Genomic DNA, 12,306 nt, shown 5'->3' with positions numbered 1-12,306 from the left:
CCAGAAAAGAAAGTATCCGTATACATGTACACTACATGCCTGGTGTGTAGCTTCCTGGAAATTCCAACATTATATAGGAAACATTGAACTCTGAGCTCAAAATCCAAATTTGATGTTTTTCAGTAATTCTGAGATAGTAGAATTGAGAGAAAATTATGTATATTATGTGCTGAGTTGTTACACTGGGTATTTATATGGTCAAAAGTGAAAAAGAGCTATTGGAAGGAAAAGTAACGGTAACTTTTCTAAAAAAGGAAAAAGGTTGAGTAACTTTATAATTAATTGCTCTCTTTATTGCCTTTATTTAGCCTATGATGAATTATACCCTAAAAAGGGTCCTCTGAGGCTAATTGAGTTCCTAATCCTATTTATTGTTTTCAACACTAATTTTATTTATTTTCAACACCTCCCCTCAAGTTAGGCGTGTAAATATCAATTAACCCTAACTTGTCTATATTTTGTTGAAATGGTTTAGGATCTAAACCCTTCGTAAATACATCCGCTAATTGGTCTCCACTTCTTACAAACGGAGTCTCAATTTCTTTTGATTGAATCTTCTCTCTAATGAAATGGCAATCAACTTCAATGTGTTTAGTTCTCTCATGAAACACCGGGTTGGATGCTATATGCCGAGCCGATTGATTGTCGCAAAACATTTGCATTGGCAATTGAACTTGAATTCCAACATCCGAAAGTAGTTGTTTGATCCATGTTAATTCACTTGCGGTAGATGCCATGGCACGATATTCCGCTTCGGCACTTGATCTCGCCACCACATTTTGTTTCTTGCTTTTCCATGTAACTAAATTTCCGAATACAAAGGTGCAAAAGCCGGTTGTCGATTTTCTATCGAAGCTTCCGGCCCAATCTGCATCGGAATAGCCACACACTTCATTAGAATTATTACATTTCATAAAAATTCCCTTGCCGGGAGTTCCTTTTAAATATTTTAATATTCTATCAATGGCCTCTAAGTGTGGTGTCCTTGGATTATGCATGAATTTGCTAATTTGACTTACGGAATATGAAATATCCGGACGAGTTACCGTAAGATAAATTAATTTTCCTACAAGTCGTTGAAATTGGTTTATGTCTTCTAATGATTCACCATCCTCGGTATTTAGTTTGTATTTTCCATCTATTGGTATGGAGGCCGGTTTACTACCCAATTTACCGGTTTCTTCTAACAAATCTAAGGTGTATTTCCTTTGCGAGATAAATAGACCTTGAATTGAATATGCTATTTCTATTCCCAAAAAATATTTTAAATAACCTAAATCTTTGATATCAAACTTTTCTTTTAATTGCAATTTTATTCTTTTAATTTCTTCTTGATTATTTCCGGTGATTATAAGATCGTCAACATATACTAATACAATAGTAGTGTTAGTACCTATAATTTTAACAAATAAGGAATGATCGGCATTACTCATATTAAAATTACAAGAAATTAAATAGGAGCTTAGTTTTCCATACCATGCCCTTGGAGATTGCTTTAATCCAGAAATTGACTTGTTTAACTTGCAAACCAAGCTTTTATCATCTCCTTTTTCATGGCCGGGTGGTAAATTCATGTATACCTCTTCTTCAAGAGTTCCTTGAAGGAAGGCATTATTGACATCCATTTGGTATAGTTTCCAATTTTGATTTACCGCAATTGAGAATAAAATTCGTACGGTATTCATTTTGGCAACGGGTGCAAACGTCTCATAGTAATCTATACCGTACGTTTGTGTGTATCCTTTGGCTACCAAGCGGGCCTTGTACCGTTCTATGGTACCATTACTATTATATTTAATTTTATACACCCATTTACACCCTACGGGTTTTTTATTTTGTGGTAATTGTACGATTACCCATGTTTCATTTTTTTCAAGAGCTTTTAGCTCTTCTTTCATAGCTTTGATCCAAACCGGGTTATTAATGGCTTCAAGATAATCATTTGGTTCTTGTTCTTTTTCAATTGAGGTCAAGAAGGCTTTATGGTTGGAGGAGACATTACCATACGAAATAAAATTTTGTATTGGATATTGTACCTTGTATGTTATAAAATCTCTTAGCCTTGTTGGAGGATTCTTTGTTCGGACGGACATTCTCAAAGGTGTTTCTTCTATATTTTGACCTTCTTCACTTGATGAAATTTCTTCTAATTCCTCCTCATTTTCACTTTCATTTTCATTTCCATTTTCATTTTCATTTTCATTTTCATTTGTGGTTCCAATTTCAATTGGTCTTACCTCTTCTATCAATGGATTGGATTGGGGTAAAATATTCTCTTCCAAAGACTCTATAATAGGCTCCTCATGTATTTTTTCTTTGTAATATGGCTCATTTTCTATGAAAGTTACATCTCTTGAAATGTATAATTTTTTGTTCTTAGGGTCATAGCATTTGTATCCCTTTTTTTTGTGATGAATAACCCAAAAAAATAGTCTTAATTGAGGTGTGATCCAACTTGTCTTGTTTATTATTTTTATGTACATAGCATGTACAACTAAAAAATTTTAAATGCTCAATATTAAGTTTTCTTTGGTAAAGAATTTCTAATGGGCTTTTGTATTCTAAGTTAACACTTGGCAATCTATTTATTAAATATGTAGCGGTAAGAACGGCATCCGACCAATAAGTTTTTGGAACATTATTTTGAAATAAGATTACTCTAGTCATTTCAAGTAAATGTCTATTTTTCCTCTCGGAAACACCATTTTGTTGAGGTGTGTAAACACATGTTGTTTGATGTGAAATTCCTTTTTCTTTAAAGAATTTTGAAAAATTTTGATTTACAAATTCCGTTCCATTATCGAATCTAAAAATCTTAAGTTTTGCTTCATATTGATTTTCTATGAATTTATAAAAATCTAAGAATTGTGAGAACACTTCACTTTTATCTTTCAATAAATATAACCAAGTTATTTTAGAGAAATCATCAATAAATATGACAAAATATTTATATCCATTATAAGAGTTAATTGGAGCGGGTCCCCATACATCTGAGTGGACTAAATCAAATGGTTTCCCGCTTTTACAACTTGATAATTTAAAAGGAAATCTAGTATGCTTTCCTAGCTTACAAGTTTCACAATTGCTATTATCTATTTTTGAAAAATTAAAAACATTATTTAAAATCTTGTCGGAAGGATGCCCAATTCTTCTATGCCAAAGTACACTTAATTCTTCCTTTTTGGTAGTATTGAGATTGAATTTTTCTTCATTCAAATAATAAAGCCCATTATCTAGAAATCCTTCACCAATCATAATCTTGGTTATCCGATCCTGAAAAATCACATTTTTTGTCAAAAAAATGAGTTCACAATTTAACTCATTTGTGATTTTACTAATGGATAATAAATTGGATGAGCAATTTTTTAAATACAAAACATTTGAAATTATTTTTGAAAAAATAATTATTGAGCCTTCTCCAATAATTTCCATTTTATCACCATTTGCCACAGTTACAAATTTTTTGGTTTCGTATTTCCTAAAAGAGGATAATAAATTTCTATTTCCGGTCATGTGATCTGTGGCACTCGAATCCAATATCCATTTAGAATTATTTGAAAAATAAGTTAAATTTGTAACACAAACCATACCAGAGGTCTTGTGTTTTTCCTGTTTTTGATCTAGCAACACGGAGAGCTGCTGGAACAAATGCCTCATGGGATCCCGTGAGTCTGAAGCTGAGGCAATTTCAGTGGACGGTCCAGATCCAGCGGCTCTTCCTTCTCCATCCGCTAAAAGCCCTCTCTTCTCTCTTTCGCCCAAGCCCCGTTCCCAGCCGCCTCTTTCCCCTTTTCGATCTCCGGCTCCACCTTTCTTGTGCCACTTGGGTCGGAGGTGAGGGTAGAGGTACCAGCACTGGTCCCTTCGATGTCCCTCTCTTCGGCAATGATCGCACCTCACCGGCGCCTGGTCTCCTCTTACCTTCGACCTGTGGCTAGGGTTTGGTCTTGCCATTACTGAGAATGCCTTGGTTTCAGTTTTTTCGGGGGATTGCACCACCATGACAGCCCTTCTTGTTTCTTCCCTATCTACCATGGCTGCCACCTCATCTGGGGTTGGTAATTCGGGTAGTAGCAGAATTTGAGACCTCACTGCCTCATATGTGGAATCGAGGCTTGCTAGGAACTGAAAAATGTCATCTTGCTCTTCTCGCTTTTGGATTTCAGCGAGGTCAGTTGTGGGAGGTCGATATACCCTAAGTTCATCTTTCTTCTTTTGAAGGTAACTGTATAATTCCATTGTTGGTTGCCCTTGTTGTTGTTTTGCTTGTTGGTAATCACGTTGAATTTGGTAGATATGTGAGTAATTTTTTCTATGGCCATATAGTTGTTCGGCTCTTTGCCATATTTCTAATGCCGTATCTTTAAACGAGAGCAACTCAGATACCTTTGGTTCCATTGTTGCCAATAACCAAGTGATGACGGTATGATCGCTCACTTTCCATCTTGCTAGTGCTCTCTTTTCGGGTTCAGTTGGTGGATTTGATTGTTTAGGAGCCTTGTTTTCAGGATCTATATGCTCACTCTTTTCTCGGCCACTTAAGGAGAAAATTACTTGCCTTGCCCACACATGGTAATTTCTGCCATCTAGCATTACCCCTGTGAGTTTCTCGTGACTTTGTGACATTGTGATTTTTGGTTTACAGCTACTAGTGCTGTTACTGGTACTGATTTACAGCTGCTTGTGCTGTTGCGAGAATTTTGATTTCGAAAATTCTGATTTACAGCTCCTTGTGCTGTTGCTGATTTTTCTCTCTTGAGTCGGGATTTTAATCCTGCTCTGATACCATGATGTTTTTCAGTAATTCTGAGATAGTAGAATTGAGAGAAAATTATGTATATTATGTGCTGAGTTGTTACACTGGGTATTTATATGGTCAAAAGTGAAAAAGAGCTATTGGAAGGAAAAGTAACGGTAACTTTTCTAAAAAAGGAAAAAGGTTGAGCAACTTTATAATTAGTTGCTCCCTTTATTGCCTTTATTTAGCCTATGATGAATTATACCCTAAAAAGGGTCCTCTGAGGCTAATTGAGTTCCTAATCCTATTTATTATTTTCAACACTAATTTTATTTATTTTCAACAAAATTATATTAATAATAGTTAATATTTCGTTCATGCTTTAGCCAATCTCCTAGAATTGAATATTAAAAAAAAACAAAATATTTTACTTCAAATATTTATATATATATTGCATTGATAATTCGAGTAGAACTAAGGTGTTCTTAAGCTCACCAAGCCCCTTCGTGAGCTTAACTCAAAAACCTATCAGATTGATTTCAAACGACGCATCCAAACTGTTAAAACTGATCTACTTCATGAGTGATGTGCTTACATATCAATTTTTTTTTAAAATTTTGAACTAATTTAGTGTGAAGTCAAGCGTTAAAAAAAATACGATTTATAAGTTAATTTTAATGAGTTCATTTTTCATCATTTTTTTACCACTTGACTTTATACTAAACTAGTTCGAAAAATTATAAATTTGACATGTAAATGCATCAATCATGAAGTAGAACGGTTTCAACAGTTTAAATGTGTTAATGTTTGAAACCAATTCGATAGATTTTTTTAGTTAAACTTACAAAGAAGCTTGGTGACCTTAAGAACACCCTAGTTCTACTCTGATAATTCTATATATTTTGACTAGCTAGATATTTTCTCTAGATATTTTAAAAGAACTAAAAATTTAATTGGTTATAGATTATCCACGACAAGTATAAATATGGGATTTTGACTGTCCGTTTGATATTAAAAGATAAAATTCATTTTCATATGAGTAGTAGTTGGTTGGAGGTTTAATAAGAGTATATATGCATGTAGTTAGGTGTTGTACTAAAGAGGTAAGGTCTAAGTAATTAATATAGATGGTGTAGTAGAGAGAGTTTGTGTTATAAAAGTGTGTTGTAATATTTTTAATATAATAAAATTATATTTGAATTTATTTGCCTCTCTACAGTCTACTCAACAATTTATAATTTCTTTATTACACTTGAAAGTCATAATATATATACCCATAATTTCCCTTAAAAAAAAGTAGTATATATATTTAACACGGAAATATGAATTTCTCCACTATTGCTGGAATTAATTAATGGAGAGGTTTAAATCTGATACTTAACGAATTAATGTATTTATATATCTCCTTATGCCGATACCCTATGGAAACTCAAAATTCCAACAAAGGTTCGGATCTTCAATTATGTGGCTGCTATTGGAAAATAAACTGTTAACACAACAGGTCCTAACCGTGAGAGGGTGCAAGGTCACAGGTGGATATATGCAAGTTGTGCAATTCTAATGTAGAAGAGATCGACCAGAGATCATTTATTCTGGGATTGTATATACCTATGCGCACAGATGAATCTAACTATGCCGGCGCGGCGGGGTCTTCTATGGTGCAAGCTAGCTTGGTGGAGTGGCAGGCAATGCAAGGTCTAAGCACGGCCGTGCACTGTGGGATACGACATGGTCAGCGGGGACATGGGCTTTATGGCGCGAAAGAAATCGAAGGATCTTCTCGCAAAAACAGAAGCCGGTATGCCCTCTGATAAATGACACAGCTAGCGTTGGATATTATTGCAGCATGGCAATCATTTAGTTAAGAGATAGGTTAAGCTAGGGTTTGATAATAATCCCAGATGGCACTTGCTGTATATAGGATTGCTAGATTTGGCCTAGCAATTTTCCTTTACCACTGTATATATATAACTACTCCTTTGAGATGTAAGTAATTTTCTATTATCAATATATTGTCGGGGCTTTCGCCTTGACCTTCAAAAATAAATGTATTTATATATATATATATATATATCAAACTTGTAATTCCGTTCCAGTGCACTTCCGAAACGTCTATTGAAATTAACAAATTACTTGGTATTACGTATCGTTGCTAGGGCTGTCAAAAAAAGCTCGCGGCTCGCTCATGGCTCGCCTCTAGCTCTCTCGCTAACAGCTCGCTCGGTAGTAGATTGAGCTGTTAACGATTCAGCTCGGCTCAAGCTCGGACCGGGCCAGCTCGGCTCGTTAAGCTACAGTGGATTTAGGGTTTAGCCCCGTATAATTTTAAGTCCAATACCATTTTCAAAGACGCAACTATGCAAAATTAATGTATTTTTGGTCTGAGAAGAAAGGATATGGGCTTCAGTTGCTTGAAGATGTGCCTGTTGAATGATTTCTTAAATTTTTTGAATGAGCTTTCTTATTTTTATATTTTTGAATTTGTAAAATAGCAGCCCAATAAAGCCTAGCGAGCCAGCTCGTCAGCTCGCGAGCTAGCTCGGGCTGGCTTGTCACGAGCGAGCCAGGGGTTTTTGGCTCGGATGATCTAAGTCCAGCTCGCTCGGTCCATGCTCAGGCCAAAATAAACAAGTCGAGCTAAGGCCCAGCTCGGCCCGAGCCAGCTCATTTACACCCCTAATCGTTGCACATACTCTTGTTGATAATAATGATATCTTCGAGAATAATAATTTTTGTCGATTTATTCTCGACAATATATAGTTATTGTTTACTTTCGTAGATACTGACATATTATTATAAATCTTAAGGGGCAATTTTATTTGTAATTTTAGAGATGTATGATAATTTCATACATAGAAAGATATTTTTAATAAAATTGCTTTTAAAATGTCATGTCAACAAAAATATTAATTATTCGTTCATCCACCTCGAAAAATAATTTATTTTTTAAATTTCATGAGTACAATATTTTTTAAATTAATTTAAATTATTTATATTCTAGTTCACTCTAATTTTATGCGGTTTTTTAAAAAAAAAAAATTGACCAATTAACGGTTTGATTTCATATTCATTTCTAGTAGTCCACAATCAGTTGACAGGAAAATTTTACCCGACAAACTTCTAGAAAATTCACCTTCTGATGATAATCTTTAAATAGATATTCTCATATTCAGGATTGAGGTCGTCGTGCCTCGTGCGTCACTTTTTATTGTGTTACTTTTTGAAGAATCTTATGAAGAAACTTTTTATTGTGTTACTTTTTGGAAAACGTGTAGCAATTGTTGACTTGAATCACTTGATAGATAACTTGTATTGAAAATTGGGGTGTTGATTAAGATAGGAGATTCAACTTTTAGCCTTTATCAAGCATCAAAAAAAAAAAAACAAGAAGAAGATTAAGTAAATTAGCATCTTTCAATCTCATTTTGCCATCACGTTTGTCGCTGACTCGCTGGTGAATAGAAGCCCGCAAAAAGGCAGCAGCTCTTCCTGCGGCTTTGCCACCATTGCTTTTTTTGAAATGATCAGTGGCCAGTCAACCTACCAGCCTTGAAGAAGCATATTTCAAAGCCATCCATTCTCAATTCCACGAGAGAGGTAAGATCTTGCTTGCAATTATCTAATAAATAGAAGCTCGAGAGAGGTACTATTTTTGGTACAAAACATTTACGGAAAATTTTAATTGAGATTAAATTCCATCTAGCACCAACTATATATCCAGTCTTCATAAAAATTTGATATGTCTAGTATTTATAAATACTTAGTATGTTAGGTATATATAAAGACTTAATATTTTATGTTTAAAAATTTACACACATTAACTAGAGTTGCTATCTTTGATCTAATAGCAAAGACACATGGTCTCTATGTAAGAGGTCATGAGTTTGAAATCCAGATGGAGGGAATTATTTGTTGTATTACAAAGATATTAAATAGTTTGGTAGCTTGACCTCCAACCTTTACTCAAAAACTAGAGTTGCTATCTTAATAAATTGAGGACTCAAAAAGTGAGAAATTCTTTTGGCAGGGCTTGAATAATTCTCGAACGGGATTTACCCATAACACGAAAAAATAATAATTGATATGTGTTAAGGAAGTTTGTAAAAAAAACACACACAACCCCCCCCCCCCCCCCCCCCCCCGAATTCGCATCCGCATATTTTGCGTGACTTTTAGGAAAATCTCAACCGTTCAAATACGTTCTGCACCACGAATCCCGAAACTCAAATAATACTGGTCCCCTGCGCTATCCCTGAATAGGCACCAGACACGTCAGTCATGCAAAATATGAGATACCCCCACCACCACACACACACACACACACACAAAACCCCCTGAAATACAAAAAAAGGACCCCCCAGTATGCTGGTCTGAATAGAATGTTGATACATATATTTGGAATTCATAAAGTTTAATACATTCAATTTTTTTCTAATTCATCTCAATATTTTTTATATCTCATACACTCTAGTCTATTTTTTTTCCATAAGAAATGTTCTGGCCCTCGCACCTCCATCCCCCCTCGCCCCCAAACTTAAAAGAAAAAAAAAATACAAAAGATTCATTCCACTCTTTTTTTTTCACTTCGTTCAATCTCATTCATTTCTTCAACGATCAGTAAGGAATCTTTTTTTTTCACTTCGTTCAATCTCATTCATTTCTTCAACGATCAGTAAGGAATCTCATTCATTTCTTCATTCAATTTTTCTTTTTTCAAATGAAATCTATGATAAAGTACTTTTGAATTATATTCGCTTCCCTATTTATTTTTTTCTTTATAATATGCTATATATAAAAACTTATTGATATGCTAGCTAAATAAAAAGACTGCACTTTGAACATTTTAAATACTTGCATTTTGAACCTTTAAAAAACTTGATAAGTTATATAGATACATAGACTTGATATTCTAGCTAGATTTAAAAATTTAATATACTAGATATAAAATGTTATTGTTATTAATGAAAGTAAATTAGCATCTTTCAATCTCATTCGGCCAATCACGTTTGTCGCGCGCTGGTGAATGGAAGCCCGCAAAAGAGAAGCAGCTCTTCCTGCGGCTTTGCCACCATTGCTTTTTTGAAATGATCAGTGGCCAGTGGACAGTCTGATTAGGCCGCGTTGGAAGAAGTGGATGCTTTGATTTCAATGTATGTATATATGCCTCTAATGGATCGACTTACCTGTCCTCGATCATATTCTAGTTGAGTTAATAAAGTCACTAGCTACTTGAGCCAAACCTAGCTATAGCTACCAGCCTTGAATTGAAGAAGCATATTTCAAACCCATCCATTCTCAATTCGATCCACGAGAGAGGTAATTAATTAAGATCTTGAGCGCTTGCAATTATCTAATAAATAGAAGCTCGAGAGAGGTACTTACTTTGGGCATGAATTTTTAAAATAGAGCCGAGATGCAATCATCATTTTATATGTGTATATATATATCACATATTACGTATATTTTTCACATGTAAAATTATAAAATTGCCACTGCTTCATGAATTCACATCCCCTCAGGTTACCTGACTGAGTACAATTGAATCAGATGGTTTGAAATTGAAATTATTAACTTGGCACGACTCTCAAAGCACAAATAATACTGTCTCCTAACACCATTCCGAGCACTCACCGATTGAAATTAAATCTGAGCCGTCCATTTCAATTGTATTGAGTCGGGTACCTGAGAGGATATGGATTCCTGCTGCATGGGGAGGATATTAGTTCTCCTACGGGAGGATATTGGTGCGATTCTGTATGGGACATAATTAGGATGTGATGTGTGCAGTGGCGTAGCCAGGATTTGAGTCAGGGGTGGGCAGAAATTGAATTCGAATATTTTTTTTTAAACGGGTTCGGATTCAAATCGCCTTCATAATTCTCTTCCCGCCTACCAAATTGCATTTTGCCTATCGAATCGGTTGTAAAATTGCATGTGCATTGCCGAATTGAACAAATATTTAAAAATACATTTATTTCCTAATTAGATTAAACAACTCACAAACTATCTCTGAAATCTGAACTGACAATTGGTACTCCGAATTGAATTCAAAGGTAGGCAAGACCTATCGAAGAATCTAGTCAAAAGAAGAAAACAAATTCCAGGGGTAGGCAGCTGCCTACCCTTGTGCCACTTTGGCTCCGCCACTGGATGTGCGGAATTTTTTTAGTAACCATAAATAAAAAAATAAATTTTATCAAATTAACTGCTTTGTTTTTAAAAAAAAATCATAAGAACTGCAATGTCATTTCAGTTCCATTTTTTTTTTTTGGACCAAAATAGCAATTCGGTCCCAGTCATTCTCACAAATTTTGAGAAAAAAAACGTTGAAAAATTGTGAAAATATCTCGAACCAAATTGTCATTTCGGTCCCAAAAAAAAAATTGAACCGAAATGACATTTCAGTTCTTATGATTTTTGTAAAAAAAAATAATCACATTGGTTTCATAAAAATCTTTTATTTTTTTTAAATTATGATTTATGGAAAAATTAGATCAAATAATAAATAAGATTTTTTTTTTTTTGGTTCAATAATAATTTTTTTTTCGTAGATAGAGAAAATTAGATAATAAATGTTCAGAGCAAACTATACGTCTATATCTACTTTCTTTACTAGGTAATAGATTTTTGTCCCTTTTTTTTTTCTGCGAGGTTCTGTTTATTTAGATCAAATATGTTACACATCAATACAAGCAAATCTTTATTTTTTCTGAAAAAAAGAAGATCAATTTGTTACAAAATCTATCATACTTCCAAAAGGACCGGCTCTTGCCAGCTGTATTCTTGCTGCAAAAACTACCGAAATTTTTAAATATACCATAGTTTCAAAAAAAATAAACCAAACAACCACAACTTCTAAAAATTTTCATTTTTGACATGGCTGCATCCCCTAGGTGCGGCCACCTCTTTTTGGGCCGCATCTAGGGAATGCGGCTACCCCCTTTTTTTTTTCCTGTCCAAATTGAACTGCACGAAGAAGAAAAAAAAGAAGAAAAAAAAAAAAAAAAAAAAAAAAAAAAAAAAAAAAAAAGGTGGCCGCATCCCCTAGATGCGGCCCACAGAAAAGTGGCCGCATTTTGGAAATGCGGCCATGTCAAAATTCAAAATTTTGAGACAAAGTGGTGGTTTGGTTTATTTTTTTTTGTATAATGGTATATTTAAAAATTTCGGCAAAAGCTAAGATTGAAATTCGGAAATAACTACTCTTCAAAAACAAAATAGTTGAAAGTTACTAATGTTTAAGTTAACATGAATGATCATGTGGAGTGCCAATATCCAGTAGAATTTTATTGATTAGAACGGTACATTTCAATTGGTCCTCACTTGTCAGTCTAACAATCCAATTCACTTGAAAATTATGCGATCATCTGAACTCATTTAAAATTCAAACTTCCTTTCTCCGTTGTTGATGAAATATGGTCCGTTGATCTTTTCTCAACTGAATCCTTCGGATTGAGCCATTTTAGGTCTCGATTGTAATTGAGCATTCTTCGTAAAACTATTAAAATTTAGAAATTTTTTGGTTAAAAAATAAATATTTTAAAATTAATTTATATTTAATACTCATC

The sequence above is a fragment of the Carex rostrata genome, chromosome 25 (genome assembly GCF_964058835.1).
Source record: "Carex rostrata chromosome 25, lpCarRost1.2, whole genome shotgun sequence".
Taxonomy (NCBI): Eukaryota; Viridiplantae; Streptophyta; class Magnoliopsida; order Poales; family Cyperaceae; genus Carex; species Carex rostrata.
Note: the sequence above shows the minus strand (reverse complement) of the source record.